Source organism: Gallus gallus, chromosome 1, assembly GCF_016699485.2.
Source record: "Gallus gallus isolate bGalGal1 chromosome 1, bGalGal1.mat.broiler.GRCg7b, whole genome shotgun sequence".
NCBI lineage: Eukaryota > Metazoa > Chordata > Aves > Galliformes > Phasianidae > Gallus > Gallus gallus.
The window spans coordinates 188,974,966-188,987,120 of NC_052532.1; the positions used below are offsets into that span (position 1 = coordinate 188,974,966).

The following is a 12,155-nucleotide window of genomic DNA, read 5'->3' on the forward strand; positions in this document are numbered from 1 at the left end:
ACTGGAATAAGTAGTGTATTGTGAAAACCTCAAACCTACCCAAGGATTTTATTTGGAGAGATTCCTGTTCCTCGTGCCTTTGTTCAGGATATTTCTTCTTACAGAAACCACGTGAGATAAGTGGCAGGTACAAACTCTCATGTCTCACAGAGATATTTCTGTAATTAATAAAAATGCTAAAGCTGAGGGGTTTTGCATCAGTGACTGCAAAGAGCACACAGCTCTCCCCCTTTCCTCTACTGCTGTGAGGGAGAACTTGCAGCTCACCAAGCTATTTCAATTGGGCCACACATTCCTTGGCCTCAAGAAGAACGTGTAGGTAACACCCCGACAAGTCACTCGTGCCTCACCAGGTAAATCCAGTACCAATATCATTCCTTAGAAGTGCCCAGAGCAGGATGCTCAGAGGTGATGCCTATGCTCATAACACCAGAAGGCCCAGCTTCGGCATGGCCTATGGGTAGATACCAACTTTACCCACTTCCACAGACAATGAACTGTAGACTGCTCTCTCCATCTGCCCCTTCTGCTTAATGCTGCAGGTTTCAAGTCTCACATTTAGAAGCAATTTTTGGATTTTCATGCACTCTTGTTGTTCTGTAACACCAAAAAGTCTTTGTGTAGATGACGTCCAGTGCAGTGTCTTGTATCTGAGATTGCCACGACCCAAGTGCAACACCTTCTACTTGGCCTTGCTGAACCTCAGTAGGTTCACGAGTCCATTTCTCAAGCCTGTGTAGGTCCTTCTAGATTACATCCCTTCCTTCTGTCATATCAACTGCACTGCTCACCTAGGCATCATCAGTAAACTTCAGGGCGCACTCAATCCCAGCACCTATGTCACTAATAAAGATGTTTAAGAGTACAAGTCCCAATGTGGACCCCTGGGGGACACCACTCATCCCTGGCCTCCACTTGGACATAGAGCCATTGATAACAACCCTCTGGCATTGACAACAACCATTCAAACAAGTCCTTATCCACTGAACAGTCCACCCTTCAAATTCATATCTCTCCAATTTAGTGACAAGGATGTGGCACCCATCATGTCAAAGGCCTTGCAGAAGTCCAGGTAGATGACATCAGTTCCCTCCGTCCACCAATGCCATCACTCTATCATACAGGGCCACCAGATTGGTCAGGCACAATCTGCCCTTGGTGAAGCCATGCTGGTTGTCTCAGATCCCCAGCTCATCCCTCACATGCCTTAACATCTTCTGGGGTGCTTTGCTGGCACAAGGATAAGCAGTGTTTGGGTGAGACACATCACTGAAGGTCTCAGTCTCACCAAAGGCTCTTCAGGAGAGATCAGACAAAACTGCTCCTGTGGTCCAGATTCCCCACTTAGACTCCTCATCTTCTGGAAAGTTAATTTCTCATTTAATTTTTTTTCCATCACCTTCAATTGGTAGCACTTTTGACACTCTTTGGCACTGGGAACGGCCACAGAAATGCAAGATCCCACACACAGATAAGTTATTTTCCATCAAATATATTTGAGGACCGAATTGTTAATCAGTGATGATGCTCCTCACTAACGCGATTTCTGCATTACTTAAGAAAAATGACACACATACCACTTGAAAAATTAAAAAAAAAAAAAAATCATTTCTTTAGGACTGAAAATAACGCTGATGTGCACATCAGTCATTCCAAAGACCAAGTTGCATACTGCACCGCAACGCATTTCTGCATGGAAGAGGTTAAAGAATCAGCCAGCACAGCAGACAGGCTGACTTTCCAAAGGTGGAAAAATTGCACTGCCAAAAATCCAGCCAAAAATGCTGTTTTATCCACTCGAAAACAGCAGCCTTCCCAAACGAGAAAAAAGATTTTTAAAAACCACAGCCAAGAATTCACTGGATTGTGCTTTGCATGGAAAAGCCAGGAAAGCTTTGTGTGTCCAGCTCTCTGCAACAGGGAACAAAGCTGTCCTTTACAGAGCTGCATTTTGGGCAGCTACCACTCCACCACAGGTGAAGTGAAGAAAGAAGGAGCAACACCAGCTATGGTACCCCTATCTGTGCAATTCCCAAGGGAAACAGTCTCTGGTGTGCTAATGCCAAAGGAGGAATGGTTCCATTTTGATGCAGAAGAAAGGTGTGTGGGTAACACGCAAAGAAATCCCCAGGTGCATTCATTCATTGGGTTGGCTTGGGTTTGAATGGTGTCACAGTCATATGTGGATGTATTTTGGCACTGGGCGACAGCATTCTGAGAAAACATTTCCTGGATTACACTGTTTGACACCAGCATTTCTGATAAGAGAAAAGCTGTCATAACGAATGCTTTGGATATTTCCCAGAACGTCATGACTCAAATGAGGTTACAAATGGAGAAGCAGCGTGTTTATCGTTAACCAATGACATAAGTGCCATAACTGTACTGTGAAATATGACGCTTTCCCACTCAACCTGCTGTAGGGAACCTGCTCTTAGCAGGGGTTGGACTCTATGATCTCCAGAAGTCCCTTCCAACTCCTATCATTCCATGACATTAGATGGTTTGGGCTATAAAAGCACATCCAAGAAAACTTTCTTGAGCTTTAAAGACAATGACATTACCTTAACTGCTGTTTATCACTGGGTTTTGTTTGTGTTAGAGACTGTAGTATGATTTATTTCTTTTTAAATGCCAGTCCTTGGGCAACCTCTCCCAACTATCACGATCGCCCAAAGGTTATTGAGGCCCAGGCTGATAGCTATCCATCAGAGATGTCTGCTTCAGGGTGACAACAGGACCTTGATCTTAGCGGAGGATGGGCTCCACCAACCCCTTTTAATGGGGATGAAACAATTCAGCAGCACTCTGAAGGCAAGATGTGGCATCACTAAAAAGCTCTGGTAACAAAAGCAGAAGTTTGGGCTCATGGTAGGTGAATGGTAGAAGCCTATTTGTGGCAATCAAAAAGCTAACTGCTATAATGAGATGAAAGTTTGCCAGATGTTCAGAACAGAAAACAGGATCCACAAAAAGCTTAAGCTTGGGCTCCTGGATCAGTGGCTTGGGAAAGATACATTGGAATTATAGGTAGCATTTCCAAAATACAACAGTAAGCGATCAATATCAGCAGTGAAGGGGGGAAGAAGAAATAAGCAAGAAAAAAATCCCTTCTGGACACCACACTTCATCCACTGGGTTGATGTTATTAATATTCGGACAGCTACACCTCCTGAGGAGCAGGCAGTATCTCACCACTCATTTCTGGTGGGTTCAGCCTGCATCCGGTATCACCAGGGCTCCAAAGAGGAGATGCGCTCTCTCCCACAGCAGCTACAGGCAGCAAGACTGAAAGCCAAGACTGCAAAAGCCAAGGCACTGCAGCTGCAGGACTGAGCTGCATTAAAAATAAATAAACCAGGTTTCTTTGGAAAAAAAAATAAACACAGCACGTCCCCCATATTTGGAGAGAGAACACTTCATTGAGGAGCCTGACCCCTACACAGCATCTCGCATCCATTCCGTCACAGCCCGAAGCGTTGTGACAAAGCCTCCCCAAGGGCTTTGCTGCATTTTAACAGACTATTTCCAGAATTTAATACTTTCTGAACACGAAGCGATGGAGGAGTACAATAAAATGAGAATTAAGAGTTCCAGACCCCTGTTAAGATGGCAGAGACCATGCAATAGCATCGGTTACCAGAAGCAACTCACGACCCTCAGTCATTTCCACCCAGGAAGCCCATTTTACCTGTAGGATCGCGTATGTTTTTGCACACATAAACCTCTGCTTTGTAACAAAACCACACTGCCAGCGCAAGCATTTTCCCCTCAAAAATGTACTCGTTTGACAGCAAACCTTCAGCTGAGCTGATAAGGAATCACAGGCAGCTGCACTTCTGCAAAGAAAGGCTCCAGAATATTTCTAACCGCAAGAATCTGCCAGAGCAGCAGATGTTTCATGAAAACAAGTTGTTCAGAAGGGGAAGAAAGGGGAAAAGCAGAGAGCTGGGCGTAGCTTCATGACTGGTTTAAGCCGATCTAAGCCCCGCTGCCTCTGAGGGAAGGTCCCAGCTATTGCCAAGCCCTGCCAGCTGGGACCCAATCCAGATGGGAAGGATTCCGGGGATGGGAGAGCAGAGTGAGGTTTTACCCAGCTTGGCTATAGGCTGCAGGTGATTTCATGGCCCCAAATGGCAGTGGGAGCCTGAGGACGAAGGACAGACAGTGGCTCCTGAAGGTAAAAGACCTTCGGGATCACCGGGTGCAACCACCAACCTGACCTACCAAGTCCCATCACTAAACCGCATCCCTTAGGCCCCATCCACACGTCTCTTAAATACCACCAGAGTTGGGACTCCACCACTTCTCTGAGCAGCCCATTCCAAAGCTCAACCAAAGCAATGGTTATGAATTACTGTGCCTATTCATCGTTTCAGGTTTTGGTGCAATGCTCCAATTTTACCGGCAGAAATACAGAGTGGTTTTGTTTTCAGAGGAGCAGCTCACAGCTGAAATGAGGAAATAAAACAGCAGTGATGCCACAAAACCATCCCAACCCTGCAGCTGCTGGCCATGCATGCACCTCCCAGAATTTCATTTCTATAGAAAAGTACCTTCACCATCACTAATACCTCCATAACGGCCACAGCACCTGCCACAACAGTCTGGTCCTGATAAATCACATCTTCACCTCTGCTCACCTCTGCTCCCAAGCTCAGCTTCTCCCCCATCTCCAGCCACGCAGGTAATAAATTATTGCAGAGATTTGCTGGTAGAATTTGGCACTTGCAGAGAACGAGGCGGCACTACTGCAGCTTCTGCAGCACCAACACTCACCCTTTGCATGCTGTCAGCATGTGACAGCCCTATGACACAGCCCATAATCTCCCAAAGCACAGCACGTGCATTCCCTTTGCTCAATGGTTTATTTCTATCACACACTAGACGTCATCCTCTCCTGATCCCGATCTCCTGGCAGCAACCCACTGAAGTTTTGACCTCCGTGGGGCTGAAGTTAGGAAGCAGAAAAATCATTTCTTTCTTTACTTACAGCAAACAGCAGACAGCCCTCTGCAGGCACCGATGCCCATGCAATGCCTGCAGCCTGGGAAGTGCCCGGCGACAGAGCTCACACCAACACACTGCCACAGCCACAGAGATGCTGGGTGGCACATCAGCTCCATGTGTGACCATTTATCTCTACTCCTTAGCAACAGAGCAGCCCCGGGGGATGTTTTTTCCTGCGCTGCGTTGTTGGGTTTTTTTGGTGTCGAGTCTCTATTTGGCACCCTGGGGAAATTCCTGAGCAGAAGATAGCAATTTTTTAACAGAGGATAAACGCACCCAAAAGGATCATTGGGTGCCAGCATTTCCAGCCTGGGACACTCTATAATTCTATGAGTCATGGCAGTATCAATATCCCCAGCTTTCTCTGGCTCCCAAGCAAACATGCAATAAAATGCTGCCTAATCTACATGAGAAAAACAAACACCACCTGATGTTTCCCAACTCAGTCAGCAACGTGGCTTTAAGGGAAAAAAAAAAATTAATCATAGGAAGGATAAAGAAATCACATAGCTCTGCAGTTCCATTGGTTGTCATGGCAAAGAAAATCCCCAACTCTCTGACTTGTGTGTTTTGGAGGAAAGGAAACAACAAAAATGCCATTTTTTCAAGGCTAGGAGGGAACGTTTTCCTACTAACTGCTCGTGAACCCCTGCACTCGGCAAACCCTGCACTGCCAGCAATGCATACATCTTATCAGAGCAGAGTTTCTGAGCAGAGGTAGGAGTTCCTTTGGCTGGAACTTCAGCAGCAGGCCCCCAAGAGCTGGCTCCTTCCAGCTATGCTTGCTGCTCTCCATCACCCCTTTCACCACCACGGCTTCTTCTGCCCGTTTTATTCACAGCGCTTCTCCTCCTGTAAAGCCTTCCTCTTGCACTCTGCTCCAGCCCTTTGTCTGGGAGGAACAACAGGACCCTGAGGGATCGTGTTTGCTGTGAGCTGCTGGAAGCGATGCTCCTCTGTGGGCCAGGCTCCTTCCTGCCACATTTCCCACCCCCATCCGCTGGGACTGAAGAAGTTGCACAATGCACACGTGGCTCACTGGAAAGCAGCCCTTTCCCTAATGGAAAACACAAGCTCCCCAAGAAGGAACTGGGTACAGAACTGCAGTGTCACACTCAAAGTCACTGTGTATGCAAGATCCACAGGCAAGCGAAGTGATGGCATCAGTGGGCATCGCCTCAAAGCTCTGCCTTGATCAGGGGTGCAAATTAACTAAAGGCAACAGAGTATGACAAAGACAACTGGTATTCACAGAATCACAGAATGGGTTGGACTGGAAAAGACTTTGAAGATCATCCAGTTCCAACCCTTTGCCACAGGCTGAGTTGCCAACCACTAAATCAGGCACTACATCAGGTTGTCCAGGGCCCCATCCAACCTGGCACTACATCAGGTTGTAAAAGGCTAGGTTGGATGGGGCCCTGGACAACTAAATTGGATCCTTTATCCTTTGTATTTGGGGCAGGAGATTCCTCATCGTCCTCCTCTGCGGGGACAAGCTGTGCTCATAGGGCTGCAATTCAGATCCCGCAGTATGAACACACCAAAAGGAGGTGTGCAGCCACAATGGGATAAACAGATTTCCACAACTTTTCATCTCAGAAACATGGAGTTGAAACACAAAAGCTTCATACATTAACCATGACCCACCGCACTGAGGTTGCCAGAGCTGTTGGAATTCCAACCACAACCCACAACAAGAGGCCTGGCTCCTCTGCCCAGAAAATAAGCCAAAAGCACAGAGAACAGGGCTCTCAGGGCAGGGTACCCCTCGAGTACTGCAGCATCCTCACCCTGTGATGACTGCTGTCCTCTGGCATTTTCAAGTCCAGAGCATTTCTGAATTACTCCATGAGTGGGTGGATGCTGGGAGAGACGGTGAGGAAGAAAGTAGGGGCATTCTCAGACAGAGTGGTGAGGCATTGGCACAGGCTGCCCAGGGAGGTGGTGGAGTCACCATCCCTGGAGGTGTTGAAGAGATGTGGAGATGTGGCGCTGAGGGGTGTGGTGTGTGGGCATGGTGGGGATGGGCTGACAGTTGGACTACATGATCTCAGTGCTCCTTCCAGCCTTAATGGTTCTGTGATTCCAAGCAAGAAGAGTTCTCTGACAGTCACTGCACTGGAAGGGGCACCAGACAATTTCTTCTTCCTTAAAGATGTGGCAGAGCAAATGCCTTTCAGCCTGGCTGGGACACTTTGCCCTGAGGCCACTGCCAGCTAGTTACATTCAAGGCTCAAGATCTTGACACACACTGCTGAAAGAAAAGTGTGTTTTGGTTACAAAAAACCCTGTGTTATCAGCTTCTTAAACGCATAAAGACTTTGACATTTTTCTTTAGGATACAGCTTGTCAGAGGAAATGGCATGAGATGAACAGACTGTGCCTGTGCCTCTGTGTGGGTATGTAACATCTCCCATTTGTTCCTTCCTCGCCGTTCCCTAACTTGATATCAAATTATTTGGACTGACACCATTTGTTCTTTAACAGATGAGCAGATTACCCAATAACAACAATTGTAACTCAAAACTGAACATAAGGCATTCTCATTTAGCAAAACAGTTTTCCCTCTCAGCATTTCACATGGAGACCGCTGTGCAAAGCTCTGGGTAAGGGACTTTTGCAGAAGCATCACCTTAAAACTGAAGTATGAAAACAGATTTAGAGTCACTATTTGTTCTTTTCTCCAACTTCTCTTTTCAGACAGTCTGCAAAGACTTCCACACACGCGCTGCAGTGAGCCAACTGAGTGACAACGAGCAAATTCCAGCCTCGAGCCACCCTTCCAAATTCCTTTGCTTTTCCATCTAGCTTTCCTCCAAGGGATGAGCCCAAACGCCCACTGTTTTCAAGACTGGCATCTTCACCACTGCCATGCACTGCTGCTCCCTTTTAGCACAAGCACCTCAGTGTTCCTGGAATAGTCACATATGGAACAACTAAAATTTAGCCAGCTTGAAGAACTGAATGCATGCATGAAAAAAAGCAAAAGCAAACAGTAAGAAAAGCTTGCAAAATTGGGTTCATGTGGACTGCGGTATTTGCTTAGCTGGAAATAGCTGGAATTGCTACAAATTATGGGGAAAACGAGTGTTTTAGCTGTAAAGTCTTTAAAAGCTGTAAAGGTTTAAAAGAAAGAGTGGTGGAAAGAAACTATTAAGGTAATTTTGGTATAAAAAAAGAGAAAATATTAAAAAAAAATCAGAAAAAATGGAATGATTGGGGTGGGCCTACGATGAGAGGGAACTGCCTTAAGTTGTGCCAAGGGAGGTTCAGGTTGGATATTTGGAAAAAATTCTTATGAAGAGCAATAATTCACTGGCTCAGGCTGCCCAGGAAGTGGTGGAGTCACCGTCCCTGGAGGTGTTCAAGAACTATGGAGATGTGGCACTGAGGGACATGGTTAGTAGGCATGGTGGGGATGGGTCAACGGTTGGACTGGATGATCTTAGTGGTCTTTTCTAACCTTAACGATTCTATCATTCTATGATAAAGATGCCCTGCAGAGACTGCTGGAGCACCATGAGTCTGGGACAGCAAAACCAAGGCAGGAGAAAGGCAGCCAGGAAGGGGCAGTGGCAAGGATGGGTTGGCAAAAGCTGTCCTGAGCCTGGATCCGCACATCAGACACCTGCAGGGACAAGAGCAAGAGCCTTTGGGTCACCTCTGAGGAAAGTCAGAAGATGCACCATTGCTAAAGTTACAAAGCAGATGTGCTCCGTGGTGAAACACTACCTCGTATTTGGGAATCTGAATTCAACTAAGCACAAATAGGGTTGGAGTGCAAATCTTGGTGCCAACCATAACAAGAGTCACCACATCCTACAGGCAAGCCATGCATCAGTAATAAAATACATGCTTTTATCTCATCGATGGGCTTTTGGTTTGTTGTCAAAAGCACAAAACAACCCCAAACAATCATGAAAATTTAGGCATTAAGCATCAAGTATCCCATTTGTGGTGCAAAACAAGGAGACGGGTTTAAGCACCATTTTGGCATAGAAACGTAGGTTGGCTTATGGCAAAAACAAGTGCTCCACATCAGAAAGAGAAAAACAAAAGGCTTTTTGTAGCCTTTGGAGTGAAGAACTTCATTTCCAGCAAAGAAGTCCAAGATTTCACTGAGTGCTCACTGATCTGCTGCATTGGTTGCTGCTGCTCCGCAGTGGCCCCACGCGCAGCGCAGGGCAGAAGCTGGCAGCCCTGGGAGCTCACTGAAATCGCTCCAAGTTTCTTCTCTTGGCAATCCACAGCCCCTCTTCTCCCTCCACAAAACCGGGTTAGAACAGAGGGAGGCTTCCCAGGTACACTTACTGAAGTTGCAGACGATGAAGGTCATAGAAAGCACCATTTGTTTGTGTATTTCTTGAGAAGGCAGTGCAGACGCTATCTGCTCTTTGGAGCAGGTCTGTGTCACCTTGTGTTTGCCCGAAGTCAGCAAAGCAGAGCTCAAGCATGGTTACAAACATCATCCCCATCACCCTTAGGACAAATCTACATCTTCCCTGTGATGTACGTGCAGGAAGCCAAAATCAACAACAGAACACGGCACTGAGGTTAAATTATTCATTCATCATGTTCTTGCAACAACCAGCAAGTCAAACATGAAAGTAACTCTTATGCCAGCATGGTTACTTAAGAAAACAAGGGCAGTGTTACAGCTTCTATAGTGTGGCTTCACTGCCTGTCCCACTCCTCAGGCTGTCCTTGCTTTCAGTGCTTGCTGCTGGGTTGTATCACAGAGTGCACAATGCAAGCTTCATTCACACCAGCCTCTACAGAAGGCCGTTCAGACCCCAACATCATAAAAAGGAGTTCTGCTTTGGAAGAATATATTGATGTTCTGGGGGCTATTATGTTGGAAGAGCACTCTAGAAGGTCCAAGTTACAACTCAGAATATCCCAAGTTGGAAGGGACTCATAAGGCTCATCAAGTCCAACTCAAAACCTTCACTCAGCATTTAACTTTTGCAAGGACTGTACGTTTCCATCCTGCAGATGTGCCCACAAGTACATCCTTGAGATCTGACAGAACAAACAGGTTGTGCGCAAACACTGTGTACGTTTTGCCCCTTTCTTCATCATTAAGAGTAACTTCTAATCTGTATGGTGATAACACTCAGTAATCCAAGCCAGGCTGATGACCTCACCATCTTCCCTACTACACTGGAATCTCTTTGTGAGCTTTATTTCCCACCTCAGAGCTCTCAGTGCACACAGGCAAAATGGGAAAAAGTAACAGATGAAGTTATTTGCCCAAGGTCAGACATTCGGGAGCAGCCTCCATGTAGCCAGATCCAAGTCTCACATTCTCTTCAATAAACCATTTCAACTCTGTATTCCTCCCCCTTGCTGCTCCCAACTCAGCTTTGCTCTTCTTAACTACCCATGCATTTTTTTCCTGTCTTTCATTCTGCAGTCCTGACACACGCCTTCCACTGCCCTTCTGCTATCCTCCGTACACATACTCTTGCCTTTGCTCAGCAACTGCCAAGAAAGGTGTAGCAGGGCAGGCATTCTTCTCTGGGAAGCAGTTCTGGGTTTCGTACTCAGGAAAAGCCCCTTTCAGGTAGTAAACTTTGTATAAAAGTTAGAGCTACCAACACCAAGCAGATAATGATTTCTTCTTGCCCCTCTCCCTGCCCACCTCCAGTGTTGGAACACAGGAGTTACCTGTGGCAGCACAGTGTTCCCTCCATGGTCTCCATCGTTTCTCCAGGCGGAGAGGTCAAACTTTGCTGCTCCCCAGCTGCCTACATCCTTCCCTCATATCCTACTGCCATTCCCTTCCTTGGACCCCACTGGAAAGGCTTTCAGTCCTATTGTCATTTTCTGCAAGCAGCAGACATCAAAAAGACACTACTTATCATAGGCTCATTAAGGTTGGAAAAGACCACTAAGGTCATCTACTCCAACCATCAACCCATCAGCACCATGCCCACTAAACCACGCCATTCAGTACTGCTACTGCTACACACGTTAGACTTCTGGATAGCTATAAAGCAGCTCTGAAGCTCCAAAAGCTGATTGTACCTGTGTACAACTTTTCCAGCTTAAAATGGTCAATATCCACCTCTTCTTAAAGCTCTTGGCTCCAATTGCTCCAGAGGACAGTTCTACCCTCTCCATCCAAAGCCTCACCAACTGGCACCCAGGTGCTCACCCAGGTCGTTTATTTGAAGAACTGGCTTAAGCTCTGTTGGCAAGAGAGCTCTTCCACGCCAAGTACATCACAGAATCCTTTTAAAATAAAGAAATTAATAAATAAAGGATTGATCCCATTCAGCATCCCCGGACATCTCAGTTACTGCGACAGCCCTTCTCCGGCCTTCAAAGATCTCATTCACTGGCATCCATTCAACAACACCACCATCGTTGAACGATAATGTTTCGTGTGCAACTTCAGGGCTCCCCTTTGCTCTCCTTTCCATTGGTTCCCTTATTATTACTTTTCACATTAATTTCATAGCCCAGCGTACATGAATCCCAGCCCTTATCCCCAGTACACAAGTGGATGTGCATGGGCAGACCTCTGCAACAAGCTGCCCTCCCTCCAACTCATCTCTGACTGCTGCAAGGATCTCACTGCTGCTCAAAATGAGTTCGTTCTCTGAATTTGTGGCCATGACCTGTTGTCACCCACCAGAAAACACTGAGCTTTGCCCAGTGGAAGCTGTGATTTGTGTTTGCACAGCTCCTCAGCAAGCAATGATGAAACACAGGGTGTAACACACACAAGTCCTGCCTGGAGAACCACCCCACACTTAAAGCAGCAAGGCTCCCTTCTTGAGGCCTGTCATTCCTAGGTGGAAATATCAGGTCACTACTCATGTCATTTTACCCTGCTCCAGCAGGCTGGGACGCTGAGCCGCATGATTTAAACTCACCATCAAGTTCCTTGGCAACATCAGCCAGGTAGGGAGTTATGAGGGCCGTGAACAAATGACGTAAGATGCATTTTTTATATTTACAGGGATTTCTGCGACAGGGCAGAGGGAGTTCTTCCCACACAGAAGCAGGAACATGACAGGGAGTGCTGTGACACTTCCAGCTATAGTCAAAACAGCCATTATATGAGCTTGTCCTTGGAAGGAGGACAAATGACCCCAGCCACACTCTGAGGCATACTGCACTGGGAACCATTT

General features: G+C 46.6%; 1 protein-coding gene across 5 annotated transcripts in view; it reads right to left on the bottom strand.

The window, feature by feature from the left end:
• The window catches only part of RAB30 (RAB30, member RAS oncogene family), a 46,733-nt gene that overhangs the window by 22,758 nt on the left and 11,820 nt on the right, over positions 1-12,155 (bottom strand). The window contains exon 1 of one of the 5 annotated variants that reach the window (XM_046902513.1): positions 4,994-6,005. The exons of 2 other annotated variants lie outside the window; for them this stretch is intronic. The gene's annotated coding sequence lies outside the window, so the exon portion shown is untranslated. Of the gene's footprint in view, positions 1-39; positions 4,756-4,993; positions 6,006-12,155 lie in introns of those variants that run through there. 2 more of the 5 variants (XM_015280229.4, XM_046902515.1) reach the window with 2 other exon arrangements.